Here is a 15,166-nt window from a genome sequence, read left to right as displayed (position 1 = left end):
CCACTCAGACACTTATGCACCAACTCACAAACCCACTCAGACCCTCATGCACCTACTCACAGACCCACTCACACCCACATGCACCCAGTCACAGACCGACTCACACCCTCATGCACCCACTTACAGACCCACTCAGACCCTTACGCATCCACTCACAGACCCACTCAAACACTGATGCACCCACTCACATAGCCACTGAAACTCTGCCAAACCCACTCACAGAACCACTCAGAGACTCATGCACCCACTCAGACCCTCATGCATCAACTTAGGGACCCACCCAGACCATCATTCACCCACTCACAGACCCACTCAGCCCCTGATGCACCCACTCACAGAACTACCCAGACCCTCACTCACCCTGTCACAGACCACTCGGGGACTCATGCACCCACTCACTGACCCACTCAAACACTGATGCACACACTCACAAACCCACTCAGACCCTCATGTGCCCACTCAGAACTTCACATACCCACTTACAGACCCACTCAAACACTGAGCATCCACTCACACACATGCTCAGTACTCATACACCCCTCTCACAGACCTACTCAATCACTGACGCATCCACTCACATAGACACTGAGAGACTGTTACACCCACTCACAGTCCCACTAAGAGTCTCATGCAGCCACTCATAGACCCACCCAGGCCCTCACATATCCACTTACAGACCCACTCATACACTCATGCACCCACTCACACACCTACTCAGACATTGATGCACCCACTCACAAACCCACTTAGACCCTCACGAACCCACTCACAGACCCACTGAAACACTGACACACCCAATCACATAGCCACTGAGACACTGTCACACCCTCTCACAGACCCAATCAGAGACTCACACAGCCACACACACAGCAAGTCAGATTCATGCACCCACTCACAGAACCACAGACAGTCTCATGCACTTACTCATAGACCCACTTAGGCCCTCACACACCTACCTACAGACCCACTCATGCACCCACTCACATACCTACTCAGACAATGATGCACCCACTTACAAACCCAGTCAGACACTCACGCACCCACTCACAGACCCACTGAAACACCGATGAACCCAATCACATAGCCACTGAGACACCGACACACCTTTTCACAGACCCACCCAGAGTCTCATGCACCCACACTCAAAACAAGTCGGACTCATGCACCAACAGACCCACTGACAGACTCCTGCACTCACTCACAAACCTACTCAGTGACTCATGCACCCTTTCAGACACATAAAACATCTAACACACTCACTGCCAGACCCACATATCTACGCATACATCCACTTACCAACCTATACAAGCAGTCACACACCCATTTTAAAACCATACAGATAATAGTTACAAAACACAGTTGAAATATACTAATAAAATTAAAAGTTACAGGGGAGTTATAGTTATAAAACAGAATTAAAAAACAGAAATTCACTGAAAAAAACAAAAGGCTACAGGGAGCAGGGTGCAGGGTGCGTGAGAGACATACACTTACACACCCACTATGACTCTCACACAGCCACTCAGAGACCCACTGGCACCTTCATGCGGCCACTCACAGACACTCACACCCAGACAGAGACTCTCACAGCTACTCTGATCCCGAGATATACCCTCTTACACCTATTCTCACACCCAGAAAGATAGGCCACAGTCAACTCCAAAGGGCAGTGCGCAGTGTAGTGTTGGGTGCTTAGGGGAGTAGGCCGCAGGGTGTGGCTGCATGGTGCAAGGTTGGGTGCTTATAGGGTGTTGGCCTCAGGGTCTGGCCAAGGGCTGTGCATGGCGGTGGTTGGATTAACGTACAGTAATGAAAATTACTATATGTTAAAAAATCATAGAGATTCACTGAAAAAAACAAAGGTTACAGGGATATTATAGATAGGTAAGAGAATTAAAAAAAAAACATAAAATCTCACTTAAAAAAAAAAAGGTTACAGGGATGTTATAGTTAAGCTCACATTTTAAACATACAAAACCACAGAAATTCACCAGTTATCATTAGAGTTATCTGAAGTAACTATACCTTTTGCCCTAAGGTAACTACAATTCACTGCCCTGGCCATGCACTGCTAATTTCTCCACAAATTATACCACTCATGACATCTTTAATAACATCCTTGATAATATCACTGAAATATTAACAGTAAAATTGTTGATGAATAACTGTAGATGGAGAGGGGACAAGTTATAGTTACCTTAGGGCACGAGTTATAGTTACTTCAGATATCTCTAACTATAACTGGTGAATTTCAATGGTTTTGTACGTTTAAAATGTGAGCCTAACTATAAAGTCCCTGTAACCTCTGTTTTTTAAGTAAATTTCATTTTTTTAATTTCTATTTCCGAACTATAACATCCATGTAACCTTTGTTTTTTCAGTGAATATATGTATATATTTTATATATGTATATATATCATCCAGTAAAAAAACAGGCTAAACCATATTTAAGGGTGGATTGTTATTTGGTGTTGGTTCCCCCATGACAAAAGCTATGGGTAGATTTGACCACTGAAAAACTTTGTTATGCCCTATTTGGAGGGGTTGTATATTGTTTTGGCATCCGTAATTTTATACATATTTTTTTAATGATATTAATTTATATTGATAATTTCTTTGTGGCAAAGCCCGGGCTCACTACTTTAGGCCAGCTTTCTTACAGTGACAAGCCATTAATAAAGGCTTTAGGTCTCCTTTGTTTACCAGGCAGAGTTATGTCACATGCCATGGTTGGCATCTGTTCATTATGAAAAGCTAAGACAAAAGCAGAAAGTCTGACTTATTTATTGAGAAAAACATTTTAAGGTCAATAGGCCGTTAAGGATGGATGGGAATTACCCTGTATTAAAGTCTGTAAACAGGCACTGAGTTACATAGGTTCTTTTGGATTACTGTAATAGGCCGGGGTCTGGTGTGGGTTAATTCTTTGAATAAATCCTAGGGGGGCACACGGTTTGTGCCATAAGAATCCTTGGTCAACTCTCATCCAAGGGTTGTTTTTTATACTGAATCAATACATGAATCAGTATTTCATGAAGTGCATGATTACCCAGGAAGAGAGTGTCTTGGTGCTAGCACAAATAGAAGCATACTGGATGTTATCTATTGTTTTGTAAGCTCTAAACGTAGGTATATTTCTAATTTCATGACTGTATTCTTGATGGTTACCTAGTAGGAAATGGTGTGTTCAAAATAGTAGGCCTGAGATTGATATTGCGATGAGCCCCTGATAAAGGATTTTGGCCTATTTGTTTCATTAGGAAAAGAGATGTCAAAGGCCATAGCTCCATTCTGTTTACTGTGATAAATTACAGCAAAGGCAGTAGGCCCGAGTTATTTGTTGTGGAAAATTGTGTCAACGTCAATAGGTTTTTAAGCGGGTATTGCTATTATGCTATGTTAATGCCAGTAGGCGAGCATTTTGTTACATGGAATCTCATATAGTACTGTGGTAAGCAAGGAGTTTAGTGTGGGTTGCATTCATTGGAAAATACCGGAGGTAGATGATTTATTTGCACTTGGATAAACCTTGGTAGACACTCTTAAAAAGACTTGCCAGGTGCAGTTGTCTTCTAGGGTCAGCCCTCTTTCGTCTGGTAGAGTATCATTCATGTTCTGCTTCTCTTCATAACAGCACATCACCAAAGGCAATAGGTTAGATAATTTCTGCTGTTGGGTCAAGTGTTCTTTGAATAACAAAAGTTTTTTAAATCACACATGCCTATCCACCTCAAAATTAGCATACTTCAGTGTCTGGGCTGGTGGCCAATCATGTTATTGCCCCCTTTTCATTTCTTTCCCTTTTTGTCAGAATGTTCAGGGACTATTTCTAAATTGGGCGGCCATCTTGGAGTGGTATTGTCATTATTTTACTTTTCCAAGATGAGTACCATGTTTAGAAGCATTATGTTGCCTCTTTGGAGCAGCAGAACAGTAATGTACTACAATTGTCTTGTTCATAGTGTAGCATTATTTTTACCGTTCCAAAAAAGCAAACATGTTGCAAGACCGCCACCCTCTGCTATGTTTTTTTTTTTTTTCAAACAAATGTCCAACAAGTTTAAGTGGTAGCTTGTTTTCTTTATTTCTACTTTAATTCTCATAATTTATCTACCAAACGTCCCTATCCTTGTTGAGTTTGTCTCTCTTTTATTGGCAATGGGTAAGTGGATGAATGCAAGAATGAGTCAGAGGAGGGATGAATGGATGTGAGTGCAAGGATGAATGAAAGAATACATGTATGAGGACTTTTGAATGCCTGAATCCACCAGTACCTGAGGTTATAAAACATACATTCTGATATTGCCAATGCTTGTTTTAGTTTCTAAAAGTTCTAGAGGCTGGTACTTGAATAAGCTATTGCGTATAATAATCTGTATTCTTTCTTCGCATTAGAAGACTGCCTCTTGTTACTTTAATAGTCATTTAGCATACACGGAGGAGCCTTACAATATCTGTAAAGTGATTTTTAATGTATTCACTTTGTTAAGTCCACACTTCAAAGTGACGCAAATACTGGATTTTGCTCATTTTCGCAATTTATTACTGGCCTGGATGTAAAAATGTCTGCTACGTCAGTAAAATACTGGTATGTATGCCAGCATACCCAGGTCGGGCAAGACACTTTAGTTTCTGCTAAAACATGTCATGTTTAAAATTACTTCTGTTTCAATGTTAGCTAATGGGTAATGCCCACATTCCTTTAATCTCCCTCTCTCCTGTTTCCAAATGTTGATGTCCATGTACTAGTCATGTGGCAAACCTATTACTGGGTAAACAAAACTATAAGACTTAACAAATTATATGAGCAACATATATCACTTAGCCAGAGCACACAACTCCTCTTTCATGCTGCTCAGCCAAGATAAGTGTTTTTTTTCTGAAGGGATTTTGCTTACATTTATGACTATAATTTTATGTTTTTTGTTTTCAGGTTTTGATAAGCGGTCCGACTTTGCTTGCACTGCTACCTTTCTGTAAATTCCCTCTATGGTTGTCGGGCTTGCCTGGCTTTCGACCTGTGGATCCAGCGGCCATGTTAGAGGAGTAGTGCGTCGGCTTTAAAGCCTCATGGGGCACAAAAAGTTGCTTGTTGGTCTAGTTCTTGTTGGTTTGCAACTTCTTGTTATTGACACTTATCTTGGCTTTGGAGGTAAGCTTGTGTTCTATATTATGGTTTGTTTGAGAATGAAGATGTTGGAAATGGGGTTTCTGGTTGGATAGGATAGGCACCTCCGCCAGGCAGAAACCACCACTCTAGTCAGGGCAAGTCAAATAAATACACACACTAAAGTAACCCTCTGGTAGCTTGGCACAGAGCAGGCAGGCTTAACTTAGGGTGCAATGTGTAAAGTGTTTTGTGCAATCCCACACACAGTAACTCAATGAAGATGCCACAAAAGGAATGGGACTCCACACAATATTAGAAAAATACTACAGAATACTTTATAGTTTTAAATTAGGTCAAAAACAGCAATAACTCAGTTGATTAGGCTTAAAATACATATTCGTGTCAGAATCAATAATTTGATATACTCCCGTGGTCGGGACAGAAAAAAAAGAAAGGAATGTTGTGGAGGTGCTTCATCTATGGTGAATACAGTACTTCCCCGGATGCGCTCTCGAGAAACAGCAGCCAGAAATGGGGGCTCTGTTGCAGTTCAACTTTCCTCCGTGGGCTGCAGAAATGTTGTTGTGAGCGGGACTGCAGAGAGGAGGTAAAAAATGAGGGCTCTTCTCATTGCGCCAAGACCCAGACTCATCATTTCAGGTGAGTAGTGGGGTCTAGGGCGGAAGCGGCTTCCCATTGGTAGACGATCCAAGTGCACCTGCACGACAGCTGGGCCGAAACCTGCTAAGCCCGGACAAAGCTGCGGACGGCGACACAGAGGGCAGAGGGAGGCCTCGCTTCCCTGTTGGAAGCAGCCCAAGTACCCGGATGCGACAGCTGAAAGACTTCTTCTGGCAGGAGCGACCTGAGGCTGGGTACCCCGGAGGGTCAAGTGCTCGGCGAAGGTCTCGGGGATGGTGCAGGACCACCGGGTCGATCTGAGGGGGAAAGGGTGCAGCGACAAAGGGCATTCCCTCAGGGAGTGGCTGGTTCTTGGGCAGATCGGCTGATCACTCCGTCTGCAGTGGACGTCTCCGCGGTTCCTTGAGACAGCTGGTCGCGGCTGATCGAGCAGAGTTGGACGCAGTTCGTGGCAGAGCAGGGCATGCAAACAAGGCCCTGGAGATACACTGGGGGATGCTTGGGGTGATGTTATGCTGGGCAGAAGTCAGCAGGCAGTGGGGCAGCCTAGTAATGTCAGGTAGCAATTCATAGAAAAAGTCAAACACAGTGAGGTGGCAGCCCTTCTGATACAGAAGCCTCTACTCCGGAAGGATTCCTTCTTGGTCCATAGGTGTAATACTGAGTGGGTCAGGAGGCCCACTACTTATACAGGAAAGTGCTTTTGATGTGGGGGATGACTAACAAAGAAATATTTTGAAGTGCGCAGGTCCCCCTTTCAAGTCAGCCTCGGCTCCAGGCAGCCAGTGAGAGGTAATCAGCCCTCTTGTGTGGACCCCAGTCTATCCCTTTGAGATGCACGTGAGAGATCCTCCCCAACTTCTTCCCCAGGAAGACCCAACAGAATGTAGAGGAGTGCAGATATGGCTGAGCAGCCTGTGTTGTGCATGCCTGAAGGGAATGCACAAGTGGAACTGTCACCAAACCCAAGCCAGACGTGTATTTGAGAGAGGCTGTAGGCTCACAGAGCAGTAAGTGCAGAGAAATGTCCATTTTCTAAAAGTGGTATTTCTAAAATACTAGTAATAAATCTGACTTTGTTAGTAAAGAGGAGTTATTATTACTATTTCAATGGTAGTAAGCATGACCCAGCCACCCATCTCATTTATTATAAGGAATTCCTAATGCTGGCCCATGAGAGGGGTAGGAGTCAAAGTGATGAAAAACACTTGAGGGGTTTTTAATGACCAGGAAATAGAAACTGGAAGGTATATGTACTGCCTTTTTACTTACATGGACCCCCTGCCTCATGGGATCCCCAGGGCCTACATGAAGGGTGACTTACGTGTAAGAAAAAGGGATTGTAGGGCTTGGCAAGAGGTTCTAAATGCCTAGTCGTGGTGACACTCTGCAGTGGCAGGCCTGGGACATGTTTACAAGGCTACTTAAGTGGATGGCACAATCAGTGCTGCCGGCCCACTAGGAGCATTTAACCTACACCTACAGGCCCTGGGTATGTGAATTACCACTCTACAAGGGACTTACAGGTACATTAAATATGCCAATTGTGGATACACCAAGATTACCATATTTTAGGTAAGAAGCACATGCACTTTAGCACTGGTTAGCAGTGGTAAAGTGCTCAGAGGCATAAGGCCAACAAAGAGATACAGCAACAAAACAGGAAGCAAAGGCAAAACGCTTGGGGTAAGACCACCCTAAGGATGCAAGGCCTTACAGAAGACATATGCGAATAAGATATCCTTTAGTATTCTGTACATGTGCATGATCAATTCCAGAAGTCTACTCCTGCTCATAAGAGGTTCCACCATTTATTCATTACTCACTTTACACCACTAGCGGGAGATGGGAATAGTCAGGTAGATATTAAGAAAGCCAGGGATTATATAGGTGAATGGGATATTTTTGTAAATCATTTATTTATGGTCTGGGCATTGACTTTGGAGGTGCTTAAGAGCAGCAGAAGTGCTTCACGAAGCAGTCGTCAATTGAAGCATTGTTTGTTTCTCTGTCTATTTCCCTCTCCCCCGCTGGACACGAGTAGCTTTGACTATTGTTGGAATCGGTTGTCTTTTGAGGAAGTTGGAACATAGCTTTGTGTTGTGCGCACACTCCTGCAGAAATCCAGGTGAGGTCCTGATGATGGTGGCCACCTTGTTGCATTTTTTCACAAACCCTGTTCACAGTCATGAGCATTCATGTGATACCCTAATACATTCTGGATGTTATAGATGTGGTTTGTTTTCATTTAAATAGTTTAGCAGCTCTGCCATCAGTGATATGTAGGTTACAAGCCCATCACTAGAACCAGTGTCCGTGATGACATAAAGCAAGATACTTCCCTTTTGGCCTTTGTTTTGTCTTGGCCCTCTTTCGGAGCTAGTGCTCCATTGTCTCAAGACCACTTTCTTTATCTTCTTCCCTCCCGCTCCAACATCTTTTTTCATTGCCTGTCTTTTTCTGTAGTTCCTGTCCACTTTGTTCTAAGCATTTGGTGCAAGGGTCTGTCCATTTTCCAGTTCATGCGCACTGCTGGCTTTTTTGGTTTGCGCGGTGCAACCCAGAGGCAGTTCGCTTCTTGTTGCAAAGTGTGTTCCGCCCACGTAATCCCCCTAGATTTTTCAGTCATGACTGCATAGTTTTTAGACTTTTACTGTGAGGGAGCCTCACTACCGGAGTCTCACGCACTGTAAATTAATGGTAAATGGACTGAAACTGCTAACTGCCAGTGTCAACTTTTTAAGATAAGGCTGCTATTGTGCAACTAGTGTAAGAAACTTTAGGCTTTTTACACGTAAACACATGAGCACACTGTTGTGCGCAGGCCGGTATCTGCACACAGGTAGCCTGTCACAGAAGGGACACTTAAGGGACTGGTACTGACCTGAGGTAGGCCTTACAATATGAGTGGGCATTCAGAGTGTAGGTCTGTAGCGCTTACTAAAGGCCTGTAGTACTTACAATGTACTACACGTTATCGGTGAGTTCTGTACTGTACAGTTTCTCCTCACTTGGGCCTACAGAGTTGGTTGATTATCCATGTACAGGTGAACATGCAGCCTGGGTGGAGATTTACAGTCGGTACAATCATAGCCACATTCATTATGACACTTTAAGAATTGTAATAGTTCTCTCACTCAGGACAAAATCATATTTTAGGACTTTGCCCCCCGTACTAGGCCAAGTTATTTACTATGCTTTCCAGTTGGAGGATTAAGGTTTACCACACAATGGGGCCATTAACAGTGCTTGACCCAGTTCCTGGGAAAGGGAATAGTGGGGATGAATCTACCTGTGTTAATTAGCTTGCCACAATGCACTTGGGCCTGGACAGCCCAGTCTCACCAAAACAGAGGAGAGCCAGACCGCTAAAGCCATACACAGGAGGGGCTCCCTTTGGAAGTTGTGGCAGGAAAGAATCAGGCAGGGAGTCAGCCTGGCACAGATCTGAGGTTCTCAGAAGCTCTTTCCACAGACAAATTGGAGTCGCCATATTACAGTGTCTCAGAATGCTGTGCAGGAGGGTGGGTACAGGGGTGGAGTGATGATGTGGCACCCTAGCATCGGCCAAGGGTGCCTGGCATCTAGAAATGTCCACATTTACCCCCTACTTAAGGAAGAAATAGATGAGAAGACAAGGGATCTAGGAGTGATGATGGTGAAAGAATGCTGAGCTGGAAGGAGAAGCCACTCAATGTCACTGCAAGGATGGACTGAAGGATTTTAACTCAAGCTGACCCCAGGACTAGGAAGAGTCTTTCCTCCAGGACCAGTTGCACTGCCCCTCTTATGCCCCCAGAGGAACAGATGGGGGAAAGGACTGGCTGGGGTGCCCAGAAGAGTTCACCTGGGACCCCTATCAAGGAGGTTAGCACTGACATATAGTGGCCCTGCAAGACAACCAAAGCCATGGGGGATAGAAAGTGTAGCAAGGAAGGTTCTTCAGAGTCATCAAACCATGCTCAATCCAAAAGTGTCCCTTTGGATGCCCAAAATAAATTAACCTGGTGGTAAGGCTGGCATGCAGGAGCAAAACAAGCCCAATAATGGCAAAAGAGTCCCACAGGGCCAGAGATACAGCTTGGTCTCCTGGGGGACCGAGCAATGCATATGAGTTGTGGTGCTTTACTCACATTTCTGAAAATTATCTGAGAGGGTTAAGCCACCCAGGTGTCACCAGAACCTTCATTTTGTTTATTTGAACAGGTAGGGGGCATGCTTGGGGCCCCCCTGCCCAGATTCATTCTCAGCCCAGGGACACTATCCCCCAGGACAGAAGGCAAGGCAAGGAGACTCACAAGACTGGCTAGAGCGCCGGGAGCACAACTAGTACTCTCCCGCCAGCCTGTGCCCATGTGAGGGGTGGAGGGAGGATGGTTGCTCCAGTCAGCAGTTCCCACTCATTTGGAGCACAGTTAGTAGAAGAACAAAGCAGTTTCCAGCACAGCCTTGTTGGAGGCTAAGTGCTGGGACGTGGAGCTAACCCAGCTGAATTGGAGCATCGGGGTGCCTGGTGGCCATGGAATGAAACAAGAGAACTTGGCACAAGGCTGCCAAGGTAAGACAAGAGCATTTCAATTTGCAGCAAAGTCAATCTTTTTTGCACACAGTGGAGCAACGGATGATCTCCTATGCCACTGTAAGTGCACAGCAATTTGCAAATTTCTCATTAGTGCCCCTGGAAGCGGCATTCGGGGCGATCCGGTCTCAGGCAATATTCAATTTACAGATTCATTGGGGGGAGCATCTTGGGAGCCATTTGCCAATGTGGGGGAGCAGAGTCTGTAGGTTGTGCCTAAGTGGACCCTGCTGGAGTGTTCTTTATCCATGGGATTTACCACGTTCCCTCCAATGGTCCTCTATTGTTTTGCCCTAGAGTGAACATCCCTGTGCTGTATCAGAGTTATTGTTCAGACCATGTGGTGCACAAGGTATCTTGGCTAGTCAGGGTTCTGTCAGCCCTTTGATCACCTGTAACACTTATTCCATACATGTGCAATTGGTCTCTTCTGCATTTCCCTGTTTTCCTCGCTGTGAGGGCTATACTCTTCATCTCACCCCATCTTTGTACCCAGTCTATCCATTATAAAGAGGGGGAGCCCCTGGTGATTTAAAGTAATCTGCTGTAACCCTCTTCTCCAACAAAAAAGGCCAATACTGGAGGCATCTTCGGTATTCTTGCGAAATCAAAGATCTTGAATATGAGGACAACTGAGTATAAGCGATTATCCTAACACAAAACAAGGCTCAGTTGATCTCCCTAAGCTACAGACTGTTTTGCCTGGATCTCTGCACCGAATACAGATATTTCTTGTATAGTGCTCACATTAGAAATTTTTTTTTTGTAGGTATTCTCAGTTTTAAAGCAAGCAAAGTAGCAGGGACAAATCAAGAATTTATTATGGCATGCCCAAGACTACACAAATCGATCAAGTGGTAAAAGTTGGGTTACAGATCTAGCAGAGATCTATCAATGTGCTAATTACTGATAGGCCACATCTCACCCAAAGGAATTATTTATGTCAATCCACAGCATACAGCATTTAATGCACACGCTGGAAATATTACAGAAAAGCACTTACAAAGAAAGGTTTAGGAAGTGGAATTTTTACCATAGAATGCAGCATAACACCACTGTGGTACAGAGTATGTATAGTTAAACTCCACCTCAAAAGCCATTTGTTACAAACGTTTTAACCACCAGTGCCCTCTATACTTTTATTTATATTGACTGGCCTTGATTTCATTACAGCATATTTTCCTGGGAAGGCAATGAACTTAAAGCATTGCAGCAACAACTATCATGTAAGGCAGAAATTGTAGGTTAATATAAATTTAAATTCTAATAATGAAAAATTTCCACTCTCAAATATCAGTGTCAATGTTTATTTCCTCAAATGAAATTCGGTATGCCAAAAAAGACAAAAGTTTTTAATAACCATAATCCTTTTATGGAAAATGCTTCATCTCTGCGCTTTACCATCTCTAAATATTGTAACTATCAGGTGGTCCTATTACCTAATTTAATGTCACTCCAGCTACTGAGCTGGAAGATTGAGTTGGCTTACAGAGATTCCAAAGTACGACTTCGAGATCTCATGTAGGTGTCAGGTTTCAGTGATCAACTCATGGGGCTATCTTGCCAAAAGTTCTAAAATTATTTTCCTGATGTACAACTACGTTGTAGTGCAGTATGTTGTCAAAGTCAAATTTTTCAGAAATTTGACACTATCATGTTTTAGGACAGATAGGGGATACTGCCTTTTTACTGGTTTCTAGCTCATCATTTAAGTAGAAGAAGAAGAGGGGAATACCTGCCTGTGTTTGTGGATTGCATATTCCCAAACCTTGGCAGACTCCTGGATTTATACAGCAACACATACTCAGACATGCCAGAAAGTTCAGCACTACAACACAAGTATCCCACAAGTGCCATATCCCTGTATTCCTCTCTGTGAGGGCTATACTCTTCATTTCACCCCATCTTTGTACCCAGTTTTTCCATTATAAAGAGGGGGAGCCCTTGGTGATTTAAAGTAATTTGATGTAATCATCTTCTCCAACACAATGGCCAATACTGGAGGCATCTTCTGTATTCTTGCGAATTCAAAGATCTTGAATATGGGGACAACTGAGTATAAGCGATTATCCTAACACAAAACAAGGCTCAGTTGATCTCCCTAAGCCACAGACTGTTTTGCCTGGATCTCTGCCCTGAATAGTAACAGATGTCCCCTACACAGATGCTGGTAACAACATAATCACACCTTTCAGTTGATTCTGAGGAAAGACTTCTGATCATTGAAGGTGGTAAGTGGCCATGGGCACCATTGATTTTCAAATATAGTTGCACTCTACACTACAATGTAGTTCCCTGTCACTTCACTGCTTTGTCCTAAATTAATTTTCTTGGCCCGGAGTTGTGGGGTCACCGCCCACAGGGGTACTAACTCGATCCAAAGCCTTTTGTATTTACAAGAGGTGGGTTTATTGAGTTCTCACGGATAGCAGAAATCTAAAGGCATTATTGTGACTGAAATACTAAGATCAATGTAAGTATTACGGAGAATTGAGCATTAGAGGGACTATTGCTTTAAGAATCTTCAGCTTTTGTCTGATTATGCACCTGTGACAATTAGAACATACATCTACGCCCAGAAACCCCTCCTTATAGGACCCAGATATAAGGGAAGAGTTTGACCACTCTCTGTAGAAGAGGTAAAATATGCCCTTAAAACAACTCTCCAATAACCAGATCCCAAGCCCAGATGTGTTTTCAAACACCTCTTGTGAGAGTTTGTGGCACTTCTCCGATTAAGTTGTGTAATTCTTTTGTTGACTACGCAGCCACACCAGCAACGATGGAATCTCTCCTCACTTTAATAGTAAAACCGGGCATTGTCCTCTTGAATAGTGACGTCAAGATTGTTCTCAAAATCTTGTCCACAAGGCTGAAAAATGAGTGGCCAACATTTGTGTCTTCAGTCTGCTTTTATTAGGGACAGAAATACTGGGGAATAATAGCAGGCTACCCTTAAATAGAATGCATAGAGCAACAGCCAGCACCACCAAGGTTCGTATTGGACAGTTTGTAGATTACAGATATTTGAGCATAACCTACCCTTATTGGAGAAACATTAGGTGTTAGTTTCTGTTTAATCATGTAGCTCTGTATTAAGTGACTTTGATCCAGTAATTAAAGGAATTGCTTTTATATAGAAATCAGTTTAAAAAGTTTGAAATTCATTTGGACAAAGGTAATTTCATTAGGAACTTTACATGATAAATTGTTTGCTACTTTAGAAACAACAGAGAATTACAGAATCAGTACACAAGAATCTCCAAGGTTGATGCTATTCAATCAGTATGTATATGTTTCATCCAAAATCATTCATCTAGGGATAATGTGAATCTTTTCCCAAAATATTTGTATTGTTCTATATATTATGAGTCACGTTTGACATGTATATTTCCATGTACATGTGATATCTATTACGTGATCTGCACGCCCCCCCCCCCCCATGTCATCAAGCTTCCACAACCCTAGTGGCATACAAAGCCTAATACCGTTTCATTACATCACAATTTAAGGGTTCCATTGGTTTCTCACCCACAAACTATTTCTTCAAACAGCCCCTCTCTCAAGTGGGATCATATAGAGAGCCTAGTCAAATATGGTATCCCACAACGGGATCTATGTTCATTCGGAATCCCTTCAGTGGTTTCCATGCCTTCTAAAAAAATAAGGGTAGAATCTATAACTGGTTCTGCCTGGTAGCAGGGGGATAGAGAAACAAGATACTTGGATAAATGTCTATCAGGTTATTTAACTGAGGATCCTCCTGTCTGCAGCATGGGTGGGTTTGAAGGAGGGGGGGGGGGGGGGGGGGGGTGAATACATAGCCTGGCAATAAACAGCACAATAACTTGATGCTGCAAGGCAGGTGGGTATTTCTGGACAACTGAATAATGATGTGTAATAATGTTTGGTTGCTACAATTTGTTCACCTTTGTAATGTTCAAATTCACCTGACTATATGTCATTATAGTGCTAATCCTATTAGATTATTTGCATTAGATTATGTGGTTTCAGGGTGCGGCCTCTTTATCAAAACCCTGGAAAGTTTGTCACATTTTAAACTCTCCTGTAAGCATAATCCAGTGGGTGGGTGGCAAATACCTGTCCATTATTGTTTTTTTCACCGAGGCTGAAACTGCCTGTTGGCACAAAGGAAATCTCCTGGGTGGATTTCCAAAAAAGGAGGGATTCATGATAGTAGCCATGTTTTTCTCTTTGGGGAGTGTGTTGCAGACTCTGGGTCCATAGACTGAGAAGAGCTGCCTTTTTTATTGTTCATTCTTATACCTTTTCATCTCCGTTCTGAAGACGTTTTAGCTTCTGTTGTAGAGCTGCCCACCTCAGGTGGTTTGATCATTGGCCAGATAAATTGGGTCGCTTATTTCTCATTAAAGCTATGGACTACAATTTGTTGGTCTTTTCTGGGGGCCTATATGAATTCATTAGTCTTTGTTGTTAATTGTGAGTGCTTCGGATGGGAATGTTTATTTGGCAGCTGTTTACTTGAGTTGATGGCCTAAATCGAGATGTGAGACGTGATGTCTGTTTGAGTGCGTCATATACCGGCTTGCAGTTGCAGAGTAAGGACAGCATGGCACATGCCTACTGCCTTTCTGAAAAACATGAGGCTGTGATTTGCAAACATATTTAAGAAACTAAGGCCCTGATCATCATCTGGGCGGATGGAATATTCCATCACAAACCTCATGGATATTCCATCTGCAATATTACGATTTCCACAGATTATAATGGAATCGTAATACGGCGGACAGGATATCCGTCATGTTTGTGATGGGGTAACCTCATCCACCAAGATCATAATTAGGCCCTACGAT

The sequence above is a fragment of the Pleurodeles waltl genome, chromosome 9 (genome assembly GCF_031143425.1).
Source record: "Pleurodeles waltl isolate 20211129_DDA chromosome 9, aPleWal1.hap1.20221129, whole genome shotgun sequence".
Classification (NCBI taxonomy): domain Eukaryota; kingdom Metazoa; phylum Chordata; class Amphibia; order Caudata; family Salamandridae; genus Pleurodeles; species Pleurodeles waltl.
This window is presented reverse-complemented; position numbering follows the sequence as displayed.